The sequence below is a fragment of the Grammomys surdaster genome, unplaced genomic scaffold, assembly GCF_004785775.1.
Source record: "Grammomys surdaster isolate TR1022 unplaced genomic scaffold, NIH_TR_1.0 210, whole genome shotgun sequence".
Taxonomy (NCBI): Eukaryota; Metazoa; Chordata; class Mammalia; order Rodentia; family Muridae; genus Grammomys; species Grammomys surdaster.
In genome coordinates, this window is record NW_021604655.1 from 2636041 (window position 1) to 2653082 (window position 17042).

The following is a 17042-nucleotide window of genomic DNA, read 5'->3' on the forward strand; positions in this document are numbered from 1 at the left end:
GCATTGGTATGGTCCTTCACACACATAGACACACACACACACACACACACACAGACATATAGACATACACACACACACACAGAGACACAGAGAGACATATAGATATACACACAGACACACACACAGACACACAGAGAGACATATAGACATACACACAGACACACACACAGACACACACACAGACACAGAGACACACACACACAGACTCACAGAGAGACATATAGATACACACACAGACACACACATAGACACACAGAGAGACATATAGACATACACACACACACACAGACATATAGACATACACACAGACACACACAGAGACACACACAGAGACACACACACATGCACACATGGATGAGACAGAGAGAGAGAGAGAGAGAGAGAGAGAGAGAGAGAGAGAGAGAGAGAGAGAGAAAACCTCATTCTGTCCACTCACCACCAAGTTTCTCTTCCTGGAGGGAGGAGGAGGTACCTGTGGAAAAAGTGAATAGTATAAAATGAGAGAGGTAAGGGGCAGGCATCAACCCCTGCCCTGCTTCCCCCAGACGCACACACACACAGGCACCTAAATCTGGATAGACTTTTTTCTAGCTTAGGATGGGAAATCTGAACTTGGTAAACTGGTTCCTTTCTAGGGGGCTGTTTGCTCTGAGCTTTTTAGGTTGGTCTTTCCATTTGCATCCACTTAGGGAGTTCTTTCTGAAATGTTGCAACCGACCTTGTTTCCCTCTGTAGAGCTTTTCAATCTTCCACCAGATAGGCCGTTCCTTGAATCAGGAACACGCTGAGAGTAAGGGCATGAACACATTGTCCCTAACATCTAACACCATGCCTGACACACTATAGGCGCTCCATCAATCTGTGAATAACTGCAAGGTGAGTCTCGAGTTGTGAATGTTTTATATCCTAGGGATATTGTTGGTGGTACAGGAGCTATCAGAGGCCAAGATCCTGGGTGAAGTCTTTGGTCCATAGTGAGGCCATCTCCTGACTCTCATAGGCTCTCAGGCTAGAGGTTACTGTGATGTCCTTAATGTACTGGAGTGTCTAGGCCAGTCCCATCATGTTCTGCCCTGAGGCCTTCATGCATGAAATCTGGGAGAGAATAAGCACCCCACTGTCGGCCGCTGTCCACCCAGCTGTGTTTTGCTTTGAGAAGCCAAATCCCTCATGCCTGGTAGTGCTAAACATTTCCTGTGAGCCTGGCCAGGTTTCCCAAGCAGCTTCTGGCCTCTGTCCTGATAGCGGTTTGGACAGGCCATGTCTGACCAGACAGACAAAGCAGTGACATGACAGAGAGGACATTCTAGGACAGGGAAGGAGGGGAGATGTCTGGGGAGAAAGCACTGCAGGAATTGTAATGGGCAAAGCTCTTTCAGAAGAGCACCAGGCAGAAGCTAGGATGTGGGTATCAGAGGAAGTTGGGGGAGGGTGTGCAGCAGTCAGGATGTTCCTGGGGACCAGCCTGCCTTGATATTGCTGGATGAAAGGCCTGGAGAACCTCTCAAGCACTGGGTTCAGGCTTCTGCACCTAGACTGGCCAGAAGGCCTGCAGAGCAACTGAACAAGGTCTTCGGGAGTCAAGGCTGGTTACAGGAGACACGTGGGCTATGGGGAACTGCTTTAGACAAGGATCTAACCTTAAAGCTGACTTCTGGAAACTTGTCAATGCACAGCCTTCGACCCCCAGTCTGGAGGGAGCATCTCTTCTGTGGTCGCAGGTGATATTAACTCAGGCTGCTGGTCTGTGGACCACAGTTCAGAACCTCCGCTTAGCGCCTGGGTTTTGGATCTACAAATCTTTGGCTCTTGTTCTGAGTTTACACTCAGCATCTGTGTGACATTAGCACACATCCTAATCTCTCTGAGCCAGTAGCCTCCATCTGATGGGATTACCAGAAGGATGAAATGAGATCAGCTAAGTAGGGTACTTTGGTGTGGTATGGTATCTGATTCTAGTGGTTAGTATGTTAGCCATCAGTGGACAGGTTCTTTTTGCCAGGAGGACTTAGGTAGAGAACAGAAAAGTGTGTGGTGTGTGTGTGTGGGGGGGGGATGAGACTCATATAGATTTGTTTTGGAACAAAATAAGGGCTCAGATTCAGCAGCCCAAAGGGGTGCAACTAACAGATCCACTAGGGGTAGCTTTAGCTAGCTTTGGGGTACAGTATTTACAATAGGATCATTGCACCCACACAGGAGAGGCCAAATCAGTGGAAATGTTTTGGTTTCCCAGGTATAACCAATTACTGCTCTGAAGAGCCTCTCTCTCTCAAATCTCAGCTGAGAACTTCCTTTACTTCCTATGTCCCCTTTCTGGCTGTTTGCTGGGGGAAGTTGTGGAACTGTAGAAAGGCCACCTAAGGTTTATAGGGAGCCCTTTGGCCCCTCCCCTTCCCCTCCCTACTACCCTAGCGTATCTCTGGCCAGCAGAGATGCTCAGAGTGACCAGGCCGAGTTGTACAGCCTGCAGCCTAATGCATCTGATGTGTGATTCTAGATTTGGCTTCTTCCCAGGAGAGGTGAGAAGGGAGGGCTCTGTCTCCCATTTCAAAGCATACAAAGCATGCTGCTTCAAGATAGTTTTCTCCAGAGAGACTTCCCAAAAAGGGGTAAGGATTTCTGGGTCTTTGTAGAGTTAGCATATACCCGGCTAACAAAGATATCTGAGACTTTCAGAGTCTAGGCTCTGGGCAGGGCAGGGCTGGCCTTGGGATGCATTTGTATAAATTAGAAAAAGACTGAGCTTGTCAGTTGGTGCACATTTTTAATCTCAGGACTTGGGAGGCAGAGGCTGGCTTGGTCCATATAGTGAGTTCCAGATCAGGCAGAATGACAGTGAAAACCAGATGTAGCCCAGGGCATGCAATCCAGGTTTGAGCCTGGAGCTAGGGGTTCAGGGAGAAGTTTTGAGGAAAGTAGAGGCCAGTGTGTCTTCCTTCTCCTGTGTGGGAGAGCCAGTGAATGGCCTCCTTCTGCTATGCTTGGCACAAAGCGGACATGTCTGGGTTGCTGAGGCAAGCCTCAACTCACTCAGGAGAGCAGGGGCCAGGGGTCCTCTAGAATCCTACTGCTCTATCAGTGAGCAGCCAGTCAGGTTTTACTTCCCATAATCCCCTCTTCAGTTCCCCGACCTGTGAGTCCAAATGAGGATATCTGGTCCAAAGAGATCGCCGAATCTCTGATGGGATCTGGGTATTTCTCTTTTCTAAAGACCTCAAAGGGCTGCAGATTATCGGGCCCCCAGCATTGGCTTTAGAACAGAACTATATCAAGTTCTCCATCACTATAATAAAATACCTGAGGTGATTAACTTATAAGAAGAAATGGTTTATGTTGGATTCATAGTTTTGAAAGTTCAAGTCCAAGATTGAGCAGACCCGTTGCTTCAGACCTCTGATTGCCAAGCCAGAGAGAACCTGTGGAGGAGTGAGATGCTCACGTCATGGCTAAGAAGCAAAAGACGAAGAGGAAGATACCATGGTCCCAAATCCCCTTTGAGGCTATAGCCCCTCCTACCAGTGACTGTAGGACATCCCACTAGCTCCCTCCTCACCTCCCACTAGCCTCCCCCAACCTTCCAGCCCGTCCTTTCCTAAAATTACTACCAACTCCAAATAGCACCACCCTGGGGATCAAGCCTCTAACCCACAGGATGTAGGGAGACAGTTCAGATACAAACAACAAGGACTCTTCCTGGGCTAGCCCCAGCCCCAGCCCTTTATAAACAGTTGAGTGATTGGCTTCCTACCTACCCACAACCTGCAGCTCAGCAATAATGGGCCACTACCAGCAGCACAGCCAGCAGTACCACCCAGGCTTTCTGCATACCAACCATGTTTCAGATACGGTCCTGCAGTGCTAGTTGATCCTCCTTGCGACCCCAGCATGAAGGTCTGCAGCTTAATGATAGCTAGGCTGTGGATGTTGCACACATGTCTTTTGGTTAATTATGCCTTTGGAGTATAGATGGGGACAAGGAAGGTAACTCCCAGGAGCAAAGGGTAAGGAGGGTCCCCAGAGTTCCTCGCACCTTACTAGAGAGTCTACATTTCTGCCTATTGTGGATGTTCAGGGTAAGGCTGGAAGGACCAGGGCTCTGGTTAGGGTGATGCTATTGCAGTTTAACTGTGGTGTGGTGGTTACGATGTCTGGAGGTTGGCATTATGTCTCCGATGTGGCATTAGGATAAGGGTTGAACCTTAGGGTTGTGGCAAAGCAGGATCGAAACTGTGGGTCTTTTGAATGTAGAATGGCTGTTGTTTTAAGCTACTCTCTGTTGGAGTCTTAATTAGGAAGCTAGGTGCTTTATGGGTTCCATCTAACCTAGTCCCGGGCACAAGAAGGCCCAGGGTTGTGAGGGAGCTTCATAAGTCTGACAGAGCACAGTTTCATAGGATTCTGATCACCAGCTGTGGGATGTGGTAGGCATTTTTTATCCACTTCCCAGAGGCTCAGTGTAATAATGTACGGCTTCCACTAATGCTTGACCGCACAGGGCTATGGGTTGAAAGATGACAGACCCAGGAGAAAGTGCTGAGCCACAGGGTTCCGGGTGCAGCACTCCACAGCGAGGAGTGTTTCTTGTTTGGATCTGAGTTCCAGCGGGAAAGCGGAGGGAGCTCTGTGGGGACAGTTTAATAAAAACTCTGTTTACAAGGTGTGGGCAGGAGAGGGGAAAATGAGAGCGGTGGAACTCAGTAACAACTATGATGTCTGGCTCCTTTTAAGGGACAAGAGGGAGTTGCTAGGATCCACACAGTAGCATAGCTGCAGGACCAGGCTGCCCCCAGGGGCTAGCCTACAGTGCCTCTCAGTGAGGCTGTGAGAAGAGGGGACCTCCACACTTGGGGCCTCCTGCTCTGTGATCTCTTCCTGGAATTCCCCATTGGGTAACATCCAGGGTGAAGCCTCCAGGGCCTTGTTCGATCTGAAAGGGATCTCTGGGGTCACCCAGGCAAGTAGATAAGCCTCCACCTCACAGAGTGTCCTGTGTCCTGTGAGCAAGCTGGCCGTCAGTCTACAGTGAGAAAACTGAGGGTAACCCTCATTAACAAAAAACACACTTGCACTTGGTGGACTGAAGACCTCCAGGATTTTCATTTGGAAAGAAGAGGTTAAAGAGCAAGGAGGCAAGAGGGAAGGAAAGAAGGCCAAAGCCCTAGGGATGTACGGTGACCTGGGTGGAGAGCGGCAGGGAGTTGGTGCCTCAGGAGACTGCTTGGTGGGGGTTTCCCAGACTCACAACTCTCACAGCTATATCAGATTTCACCTCCTGTCAGGCCTGTGGAGGAAGTTTCTGATTTATGGGCCCAGTAGTTTTTCCAGTTACTCAATCTGTAAATCTGCCATCAGTTTGTTCAACTGGGCACTGCCAGAAAAGCCAAGGAGCGCTTCCCAGGTGAAAACTTGCTTCAGCAGAGTCCAGTGGTGTTAGGATAAGACACCCATACTCAGTTCTAAAATGCACACTTGTTTCTATGGGTGGGCACTCATGGGTGGGATCAGAGTCCAGTGGTGTTAGGATAAGACACCTATACTCAGTTCTAAAATGCACACTTGTTTCTATGGGTGGCACTCATGGGTGGGATCAGTACTGTTTCCCAGCTGACACAGCCACAGTGCATCAGTTGCATATAAACAATAATAGACAGACAGACAGATACACATAGACACAGACAGACACAGACAGACACACAGACACACAGACAGACACAGACACAGACAGACACAGACACAGACAGACAGACACAGACACACAGACAGACACACACAGACACACAGACAGACACACACAGACAGACAGACACACAGATACAGACAGACAGACAGACACAGACACAAAGTCAAAGACAGACAGACACACAGACACAGACACACAGACAGACACAGATACACAGACACAGAAAGACACAGACACATAAACACAGACAGACACTCAGACACAGACACACACACACAGACAGACACAGACACATAGACACAGACAGACACACAGACACAGACAGAAACAAAGTCAAAGACAGACAGACACACACAGACACACAGACAGACACAGATACACAGACACAGAAAGACACCGACACACAGACAGACACAAACAGACATACAGACTGACACAGACACACAGACAGTCAAAGACAGACAGGCACAGACAGACACAGACACACACACAGACACACACACAGAGACACACACACACAGACACACACACACACACACACACACACACACACACACACTTGTGAATTCCACCTTAAGGGAGTGCCTAAGCGAGAGACCTAAACTGAGCAGGATAATTTCCTAGAAATGAATCAGGGCGCAGGGGTGATATGCAAATCCTATTGTAAGATGCCTACCTTCCGGACCCAGAGGCATGTCTGTGTATGGGTCCATCTGTCTGCCTGCAGATGACATTGCTAAATGATCCCCAGTGATGAACTGTGAAAATGCGTTGTTCCCCGGTGAGCTGATGAGCCGCCCCCGAGCTGTGGTTTTGTGTTTGTGATTCATGGTGGAAGTGAATAGCTGTCACAGGCATTTGGTGGAGCTTTTCTTCTTCTCATTTTCTCCTAAGAAAATATTTGTGAAAAGTCTAAAATTCAAGGAAGTTGAGTGCTTCTTGAAGGGGAAAAAATCCCCGAGCCTTGCAAAACAAAGATTATAAATCAAAACCTCTGGAGCTCCCGGCCGATTGCCCACACAGCACTTTCCTGCTGGCGCCTCCGCTCTGACCACAGCCTCACTTGTCCACCCATGTGCCCCGGGTTACATCACAGCAACTTGAAGGAATCCGATGGCGAAGTGGGGTCCTCTGTGTCGCCAGAGAGGCTGCACCCTTCCAGGGCCTCTTCCTTGGGGAAAGACGGCTATGCTTTTTGCTGTCTGAGATGTGACAGCAAAAAGAATACTAATATTATTCTTCTCTGTGTAGTCTCAAGGATAGATGCTTTGTAGATCTTAGCAACTTCAGCAAAGATTTTATTTATTTATTTTATTTTTTCTCATTAAATCAACAATGTTCAGCTTTCACTCAGTATCTAAGGTCCCTCTTTTTTATATTTTTGTATATGTATGTGTAGGAGGGAGCATCTGGTGTACATATGTGTGCCGGTACGTGTGGACAGCCTTGGCTGTGACCTCTCAGGGACTATCCTCCTTGGTTTTTGAGACAGAGTCTCTCACTAGGACACAGAGCTCACCCATTTGATCTGGCTGGCTGGCCAGCAAGCCTCCAGGGATCTTCCGTTCTCTGCGTCCTCAGTATTGGGCTTACAGGTGCACGTCACCTTCCTTACCTGGCTTTTTTACATGGGTTCTGGGGCTTACACTCGGATGACAAGCATTTTACAGACCGAGACATCTCCCTGTCTTTATGGCTTCTCTTTGTCACCCATGAATTGCCAGCACACACTCTTACCCACCATGGCTGGGATTAAGAAAATGAAACATCATTTAAACACTGTGGTAAAATCATCTTGTGTAACCTGACAACCAAAAGAGCTACTAAATGGCTTACTGGAAGCTAGCATCTGTAGGATATAGACACTGGATAGAAGGACATCTCACACTCTGGCAAGTACAGAACAGGTGGTAAGAGGTTGATCACATATCTTGGAAATGTACACATTGTTTCTGGAATTTCCCACTTAATATTTTCAGACTAGAGTCCAACCTTTTAGTTGCAGCTGACCATGAAACTGTGGAAATCCACACTGCATTGTAGTAGAACTACTGCATTTGATCAAGATGGATTCTGTAGGGATAATTGTGGCTCTTAGAGAGTGCCACCTCACCTCAGCCACCCAGCCTGGGACAGCAGATAGCTTGAGGAAGAGATGCTCTCAGACAATCTCAGCTCATCTGGCTTCCTGTGCTGGGATTGGAGAACACTGATCTTTCACTGTGAGCAAATCTCCTGTTCTAGTAGCTGAAGGAAGCCCAGGCCTTGACCAGGTCTCCATCAACATGTCTGTCTATGCCTCTGATCCTTGATTGCCACTTATCTGCCCTGTAACAACTCATCTTGAGAAAGTTGTTCCCACAGTTCCATCTCCCAATAGATAGCTCCAACTAAGTAAGCCCTAGTGTGAACCAACTGTAGTCACCCCTCTGCCATGCATTCTGTGAGTCCTGGGTGGATTTTTCAGGCCACTTGGAGGAGAGGATGCTTTAAAAAAGTGGGTGGGGGGGATGAGCTTTGAGCAGAAGCTGACAAGGATCTTGTTTGGACATAGCCTGCTTGCCTGCTTGCCTTCTGTCCTTCCCTTCATCCTTCTGTCTCTCCTCCACTTTTTCTTTGCTTTGAAGTAACACTGAGTGCTGAATGGCTTGGACTCAGGCCCACCTTCCAAGAGCTCCCTGCAATCTGGAGGAGACGTCAGAGGAAAGAAGCCAGGGAGGGAACATTCCTGGGCAGTGTGGGCAGCTGCAGCCAAGGAAAGTTTCTCATGGCTGTCTTCCTACAAGACACTCTCTAGCCTTATTAGTTCCTGGGCTTGGGTACATAACACAACACCTCTTCAAGGCTTCTCGGGTTTTTGCTGAGTTCTACAAGAAGGTGACCCAGACAAGGGTTTCTACAGCTCAGACCCAAGGGTTCATACAGCATTACATGTCAGAGTTTACCTGTCTCTGTTCCTCATTGGCTGTGTGACCTTAGACAAGTCACCAAGCTTCTTATGCTAGATCTGTAAACTGGATCAAAGATCTATGTCCTAACTTTAGTAGCGATGAAATAAATTAGCATATGAAATATAGTAAGCACAGCCTGGTGGGGACCACAAAGAGGCCGATGGCTCCCCGAGGGCTTTTTTTTTTCTCTTTCCCTGATAGAGGGACAGGCCTCTAGCTAGCTATTTGCATGACTCCTCCTGTTTCCCCTTATCCCAGTGTTCCCCATTGAGCATCACCATGAGTGCGTTCTGTATTTGTCCCTGTGTGTTCACTCTTTTCTGCCCCTCCCACTTCTTATTCCAGCTCACATTCCACAACTCTGGAAAGCCGGCTCCAGCCGCAGGACCAGGCCAGCTTAGGAGGCCTGGGACTTTTGGGTTGGACAACCTACCTGGCCGTGACTTTCCTAGGCCTGGTGACAATCAGCTTTTCCTCTCTCTGGTTCTTCTGAAAGGTTCACATGCAGGACCATGTCGCTTGGCTGCTATGTGGAGGTGTTTGCGTCATTTGCTACACCAAAAGTTCTAGTCATGGAGTGAACAGGACAAAATTCCAGCCTGCATTCTGGTCACCAAGTCCTGGTACCATGCTACAGCCTCCGGAAGGTAATAGGGCAACTTCTGTTGTGGCAACAGATTTACTACGTCTCCTGCTGGGTTGTAAACTCTCAGTAGGCAAGGTGTGCCTCCCATTGCCTGACAGGCTTGTGCACCTTCCAAGGGCATCATAGACACACCTTGGCCACAGTGAGGTATGAATTCATGAAACCTAGGTTTCTTATGACCTGCCAAGTCTTCCAGATGATACTAACCCTGGCTGAAAAAATGGGGCCCTTCCAGGGGTGGGCAGATGGCTCTGGTGGAAAGAGAGCTGGAGGAACCATGAAGAAGTTGGAAGTTCAATGTAATCAATCGTTAAGGGCAACAACTGGGTGCCCAGTAACGTGTTAAGTCTGTGTATGACACAGAGGGTAAGACTCAACTCCTTCTCTTCTGGAGACTCTGTGTCCCTGGCTCCACTCTGGGAGGTCCTGCTAAGCCCAGAAGAAAGAAGAAAGCTCTTGGAGGGGCTTTGGAGGGGGAGTGGAATGTCAATTTCCTCAAAAGAATGTCACTTGGGCATGCTGCATAGAAAGGGAAGGGCATTTCCTGGGCATTGCACAGTAACTTGGATTACCTTTACCTCCCGCCTCTGCCCTGAGGCACTCCAGGAATAAGTCTGGTTTCCAGGCAGCAGAAGAGAGCAAAGGTGATCAGCATGCTAAGCGCTTGATCTACAAGGTAGTCTGCTTGGGATCTACAAGGTAGTCTGCTTTGTTAAAACAACACTAGGCCACGTTCCCTGCCATGCTGTCTTTCTTTTTCTCTCTCCTCCATCTTGCGTTTGTCGACATGTTTAGGTGTCAGAGTGTGTGGAAGTCTCAAGGAATACCATGAGCCGTTAGTATAAGTTAATCTCATGGCTGGAATTAGCTGGAAACAGTTTTATTAGTAGAAACTATGACAATCGTTTATGTGTCTGTGAAAAAAAAAATTCAAACCCGCACGCGCACATGTGCGCACGCACACGCACACACACACACTCACTCACGCTCGCGCGCGCACGCGCGCACGTGCATGCCCATGGAAAGAACGAACCGTTGAGTGAAGTGTGACAATCTGTTGCCACATTTTTCCACTAATATTACTTTATTGCTCGTTCATTTGTTCAGCCGTGCTCTAGCAGACAAGTAGTAGCAGGCGCCGAATGGCTGGGGGATTTATGGAATGCCACTTAAAGCTGAGGCCATGCTGTTCATTAGCAGATTTTCCTTGTAAGTCAGGAGGTGTTAGCAGGGTTGTGCCTGAGCTCAGCAGGGCTACATCCTCTCCCCTAGTGAGATCAGCTCTCCCCGCACCCTCAGGGTGCCCTTCCACTGTGGCTACTGCACTGATTGGCCTGAATCGGGCCATTCAGGTGCCCTGGAATTCAGCTTAAGACGCTAAACCCACATCATGCTATAAATGAAGCCCTCTTCCCACTTCTTTTGGGTTGTAATCTGGACTCCTGGTCTGTGATCCCAGCATCTGAGACCTAGAGACTGGAGAATCAGCATAGAGAGGCCTACACGAGAGGTTCATCCTCAGCAGCACGAGACGCTCGAGACCAGCCTGTGATACATGCTCCTCTGAGATACGTGGGTCTTTGCTTCAAAAGACAGAACGACAAAAGAAATCTGGGTTCCTGGACCCTCCCATCCCAGACACTGCTTTGTTCAAGCCTTTGCTGGGAATTCTCTACATCTCCACTTCTGAAGTATCTCTGGAACCCATACCTTCTTCTTGGTCCCACCCTTGGTCACTCCACAGCCAAAGCCGTCTATCCTCCAGCCCTCCCCTCTCTCCTCCTATGAGTGCCTCCATACTAATGTTGGCTTCTCCTAGGACTCCTTACCTTTGCTGGGTGCTTGCTTCTGTGGATCTGACAGGGAGAGACAGTGTCGGCCATCCTTGGGACCCAGCACTCAACCAGTGACGGGCATGCATAACCGCTTCTTTAAAAAAAAAAAATTGATGTGTGTGTGTGTGACTGTGTGTGCGTGTGACTGTGTGTGTGTGTGACTGTGTGTGTGTGACTGTGTGTGTATATGCACATGTATGCGGGTGCCCAAGGAGGCCAGAAGAGTGTGTGGCATTCCCCAGAGCTGGGGTTACATGTGGTTCTGAGCTGCCTGGTACGGTTATTAGGACAGAGCTCTAGTCCTCTGGCAGAGCAGCATGAGTTTCTGACTACTGAGCCGTCTCTCCAGCCCCATACTGCTTCCTGCATAATGCTTTATGCTTCCTGAATGCACAAAGGAAGTTGTAGGAGGCCCCCAGAATATGGATCCAAACCTGTTCTTCATCTCTTGAAGCCTCAGTGTCCTCATCTGTAAAATGGAAATGATTAGCCAAGGAGAGGGGATTTAGGTGGAAGCGAGCCTGGTTTAGTAACCTGGCCTCTGTGTATCAAGAGTTCTGCAATCTTCTGCGGGGCATTAAACCCTCCATATGTTCTGGCTTGTTTTCAATTATAAAATGGGGATCGTGTGTATAAATTGGGGACCAGGCTATAGAGAGGCCTACATGAGAGGATTCATATCGTGTGTATTACTGGTCCAGAGCCCTGCGCCGAGTAAAGTGTTCATTAAATCTTTTTACCAGGTGACCTGAGTTTCCACTTCCTACTCACTGACCCTCCCACAGAAGCAGCCAGCATTATTAATTTCCCAGGGGCTCTTTCTAAGGCTGCTTTATGATCATGCACAGTGTGATCTATATTTTCGGTATTTTTATAACTTTACATGCCCTTTATACCAGGAGTCAGCAAACTTCTTCCATAAAAGGCCACATGGTAAATATTTTCAGCTTCCTGTGACATACGGCTTCTGCAACTACTCACTGGGCCGCTGAAGAGCAAAACCAGCCATAGCCAGTGAGTGGCTTTGTTCCAGGAGGCTTTATTTACGGAAAGTTACATTTGAATTTTATATCATTTTCTCATGTCAAGAAACAGCCTTTTAACTATTTTTCCAGCCATTTAAAAATGTAAAGACCATTGTTAGGTCACAGCTTATACAAAACAGCCAGGAGGCTGGATTTGGGCTGTTGTGTTTCCACAGTTCAATATGTCTTGGAGAGTGTTCCCTCCTGACATGAAAGAGCCGTGGGGACATCTGACTCCATCCCATGACCATCTCTCCTTTGTTTAACCACGTCTCTACTGGAGGCTGCTCCGTTGACTCTGTTCTGAACAGAATATTTTGCTAATTCAAAACAGGGCTGCTCTGAAGAGACTTATATTTGCATCATTTTGGATATGAACATGTGTTTTGAGACAGACAGGTCCTTGACAGGTGAAGAAGCATTCCAGAAAGAGAGGGAGGCAGAGTGGAACGGTAAAAGCGGTCACCCAAGGACGGGTCCTCAGGAAATCAAGCTTTGAATTGACTGAGAATGGAATGTTCAAAACTGTCCAATCTTGAGAGAGCAGGGACGTCACCTCCCATTGGGGACATCAGCCTTGTAGTCATAGTAGTGAGACTGACTGCTCAGGTAGTTCCTATTGGCCAAATATAGGACCCAGGAAGTCACAGGTTTAAGTGATTGGTCACCACCTTTGCACCTAAGGAGAAGCACAAGCCCCCACTAGGGACCAGAGAGCAACAGCACCCCAAAGCAGGTTTATCTGCAGACCAGTCTCAGAGGTGGGCCATCAGGCTCAAAGCTTTCCTGCACGGAGAGGCAGCAGCACCAGGTCACTGAATTCTATCAGTTCAGCTCCTTACCAGCAACAGCTTGAGAGTGACTGTCTGCAGCCACAACAACACATATGTAATTCCACTTTGAGAGTTCTGCCGGTCTGCTGGATTCAGACGTGCCACTGCAAGGTCTTTTTTGTTTTTTTTTTTTTGTTTTTTTGTTTTTATCTGCCCGTCTTCTGAGCACAAAGGCTTCACGCTTGGACTTCTTCCCCTCTGAGCTTTTCCTTTGACTCTTTTACGGGTTTTCTGTCAGAGCCGCGAGCCCATCCTTTCTTTAGATGCCATGATTGTTTTTGTCCATGACATGATTGCATGCGTTTTCTGTCTTTTCATTTTATTTAAGGTGGTTCGAGCCAAGCAGGGGGTTTTGATCACAGAGTTGCTGAATTAAGTGATGAGTGGTGTAAAACACTCCCACAGGGTGCCCGCCACATGCTAGGCCATTGCTTCCTCCCCTTGACTTCTCCGTTCTGTGCTTTTCAGAACCATACTCATTAAGCATGGCTATGTGTTCCACCTCTATGTTAGTTTTTCTAATCAGGAACACAAGGCGGGAACCTGGGGTCAGGGGACTGAAGCAGAGGCTGAGGGGAACGCTGCTTACTGGCTTGCTGCCTGTGGCTTGCTCAGCCTGCTCTCTTATCCAACCCAGGATTCCAGGGGTGGCACCACCTACAGTGAGCCCTCTCACACCAATCAGTAATCAAGAAAATGCCTCACAGACTTGCCTATGTTCTGACTACAGGCCAATCTGATGGAGGTGTTTTCTCAGTTGAGATTTCCTCTTCCCAGATGAGTCTAGCTTGTTTAAGGCTGACAAACAAACAAACAAACAAACAACACTTTCCCCACCATTGCTTGCTGTCCTTCGGTCTCTCCACCTTCCATGTGTTTTGCGTTTCTCTCTCCTCATCCCTCTATGCCTCCTCCTCTCCTGGTCTTTCCATGTTCATGACATAAGTATCTTGAAATCCTATGTCTCCATTCATCCTCTTGACAACAGTTCAAATATCACTCTCTCACCCCTGAGACTTTCTGGAGTCTTTCCATGAGATAAAACCATTTATGTATCTGAACCCCTGTGACTCTGTCATCCTCAAAGACCATTTGGGGTTCTAGACATTTCCATACATTTACCACACCTTTGCTGAGCCTTGATTGCTTTATTTATAAAATGTAAATATATTTATATATACATTTTATATACATTATATATAAATATATTTTACATATAAAAATATATTTTACATATATTTATATATACATTTTATATACATTATATATAAATATATTTTGCATATATTTATCTATACATTCTATATATATTATATAACTATGTTTACATATATTTATATATACATTTTATATATCATTATATACTATATTATTATATATCTATATATTATATATTTCAAGCATAATATGTAATATTATATAATGTATAAAATATAAATTTATAAAATTCTGGCAAGAATAAGTATATAGTTTTATTAAAAGTAAATATACTACACGATGCAAAGTGGTATAATGTTCTGTCTAAGAACACACACATACACACACACATATGTAAAGGTTAAAAGCATGGTTACATGTACACAGATACTCTCATGCCCACTGATTACAGATTCTTCCAGACCAGCAGGGAGGAGAATTTTTTTGAACACAGTCTTACTATGTAGCTTTGGATACACAGTATCAGCACCCATAGCTGCTCTGTGTGCTGCCACACTTGGCGTGGCTTGAGCATATATGAGACCTCAAAGCCCACCTCCACAGTGACACACTTCCTCCAATAAGGCCACACCTCTTTGATACTTAAAGGTTTTCTTTTAGCAGTAAAGACTATTCAAATAAAACAGCCCCTGGAAGCCCAAAGTGCTGCTATGCAGATAAACTGCATACGATTGAGCCTCCAGCGGAGAGCGAACATGGATGGGGTAGAGCATGTCCTAACCTGTGTCTCCGCATCCTTGTTTGAAAGCCTTTGTGTAGGGTGCAAGGTGGAGACACTCTGCACATTTAACCGAATGGCCACATTGTGAGTCTGCAGCCCCAACTATCTGATATCGGAGCATTTTAATCCTCAAGTTTATTGGAAAATCCTGGTATCAGAAGTCAGAGGTTCCTCCTGGTACTGGCCTGTGACAGACTTGTCATGGTCAGTGAAAGGATAAGATAAATCTATTTAAATATTAATTTGGGAATTGAAGGTCTCTTTATGAAGTTCTGGTGGTAATGATAGGTACATATTCATGTGTATGTTAACAGCACGTCTGCCCGTGCTAGTTGATATTTTTGCTGTCGTTGTTGCTGTTTCAAAATACCGAACAGAATCAACACACGGGAGGAACTGTATTCTTGCTCACAGTTTCAGAGAATTCATCCACAGTCAGTGGTCTTCATGCTTCTGGGGTAATTATTAGGCAGAACATTATGGCAGTGGGGGCTTGTGCACAGCTTCTTTATGGTAGACAGGAAACTGAGATTAGAGAGTCAAGGGAAAGAAGCCACGACAAAATATAGCTCATGGGAAATGACCTCACCGGCTTACTTCCCCCAGGTAGCCCCCTGCTGCCACCTTTCACCCCTCTAAGAATGCTCACATTAGGAGTCCATGGTTATTAGGTTGGAGCTCTCAACATCTGTTCATCTCTGGGACTCCCTCATAGATGCACCCAGAGACATGTCTCTTTGATTCTCTAGGTGTTTTTAACCCAATCAGATGGACCGTGAAGATTATCCATCACTGAAGCTGGAGGAAGATTGCCCAGAAGCTAAGAACACTGTCCTAGTTAGGGTTTCCACTGCTAGGAAGAGACACGTGACCACAGCAACTCTTATAAAGGCAAACATTTAATTGGAGCTGGTTTACAGTTTCAGAGGTCCAGTCCATTATCATCATGGTGGGAAGTTTAGCAGTGTGCAGGCAGACATGGTGCTGGAGAAGGAGCCATGAATTCTACATCCTGATCTGCAGGCAGCAGAGACTGCCACACTTGGCGTGGCTTGAGCATATATGAGACCTCAAAGCCCACCTCCACAGTGACACACTTCCTCCAACAAGGCCACACCTACTCCAACAAGGCCACACCTACTCCAACAAGGCCACACCTCCTAGTAGTGCCACTTCCCATGGGTCAAGCATATTCAAACCACCAAAACCACTTACTACTCTTGCAGAAGACCTGGGTTCGATTCCCAGGACACACATTTAAATGGCTCTCAGCCCCCTATAACGCAGTTCCTGATGATCAATGCCCTCTGGCCTTTGCAGTCGGACATAAACACCCACAGGCTCACATACATACGCTAAAATAAAATAGATAAAATTTTTTAAAAATTAGTCACCACACTACTTAAACAGAAAGCTGGAGACTTTATGCGGTTCTCCCAAGTTCATTCAAACTTCGGTGGATCCATGAAATCATGAAGTCTAGAGATAGCTTTTCTGGTTCACTGTAGCAGCATTACTAGGACTTCCTTGGAACTACCCCAGGGAGATAGCAAATGTCATCGTGTGTCTAGGAAGTTTAGAAACTGCTGTCCTTTGCTGACACAAAAGCCTTTCTTGTGTTAGCAGATCTCCTTTGCCCCTGGGGCTATTGTCTCTGACTGTCACCTTCCTACTGAAGCTCTGCTTGCCTTGGTAGCCACCATTCAGTGGTCCTTGAAGGCAGCACTGGATCAAACATGTGCCAGGCCTTATCTTACTGTCTCATATCCAGAGACCAAGGCAACGCACACAACAATACTCAAGTTGTGGTGTGTTTAAGTACAAGCAGAGTTAGCAAGTTTGGGCGGCTAGGACGAACTCCCAGCTCCCAGTCACCATCTTATCCCGGGTGCCTGTGGTTATGGAAGTCCCAACCATGGGGCCACCGGTGAGCCAAGAGGCTGCCACCCTCCACACTGTCTTCCCTTCCTTCAGTCTGAGGGCTTGCTAGGGTACAGGAGGGCAGAATAGTCAATGCCCTTGCTCTCGATGTTGAGCTGGGGCTTCATTATTTACTTTGCTGTATGCCTCTTGTAAGCAGGCCTTTTGGGTTTTTGTCATTTAACTGTCTTTGTCACATCAGTAGATGAC

At 47.0% G+C, this 17042-nt stretch overlaps 1 protein-coding gene across 1 annotated transcript in view; it reads left to right on the forward strand.

Moving 5' to 3' along the window:
- The window catches only part of Ltbp2 (latent transforming growth factor beta binding protein 2), a 93879-nt gene that overhangs the window by 22117 nt on the left and 54720 nt on the right, over positions 1–17042 (forward strand). The window lies entirely within an intron of this gene.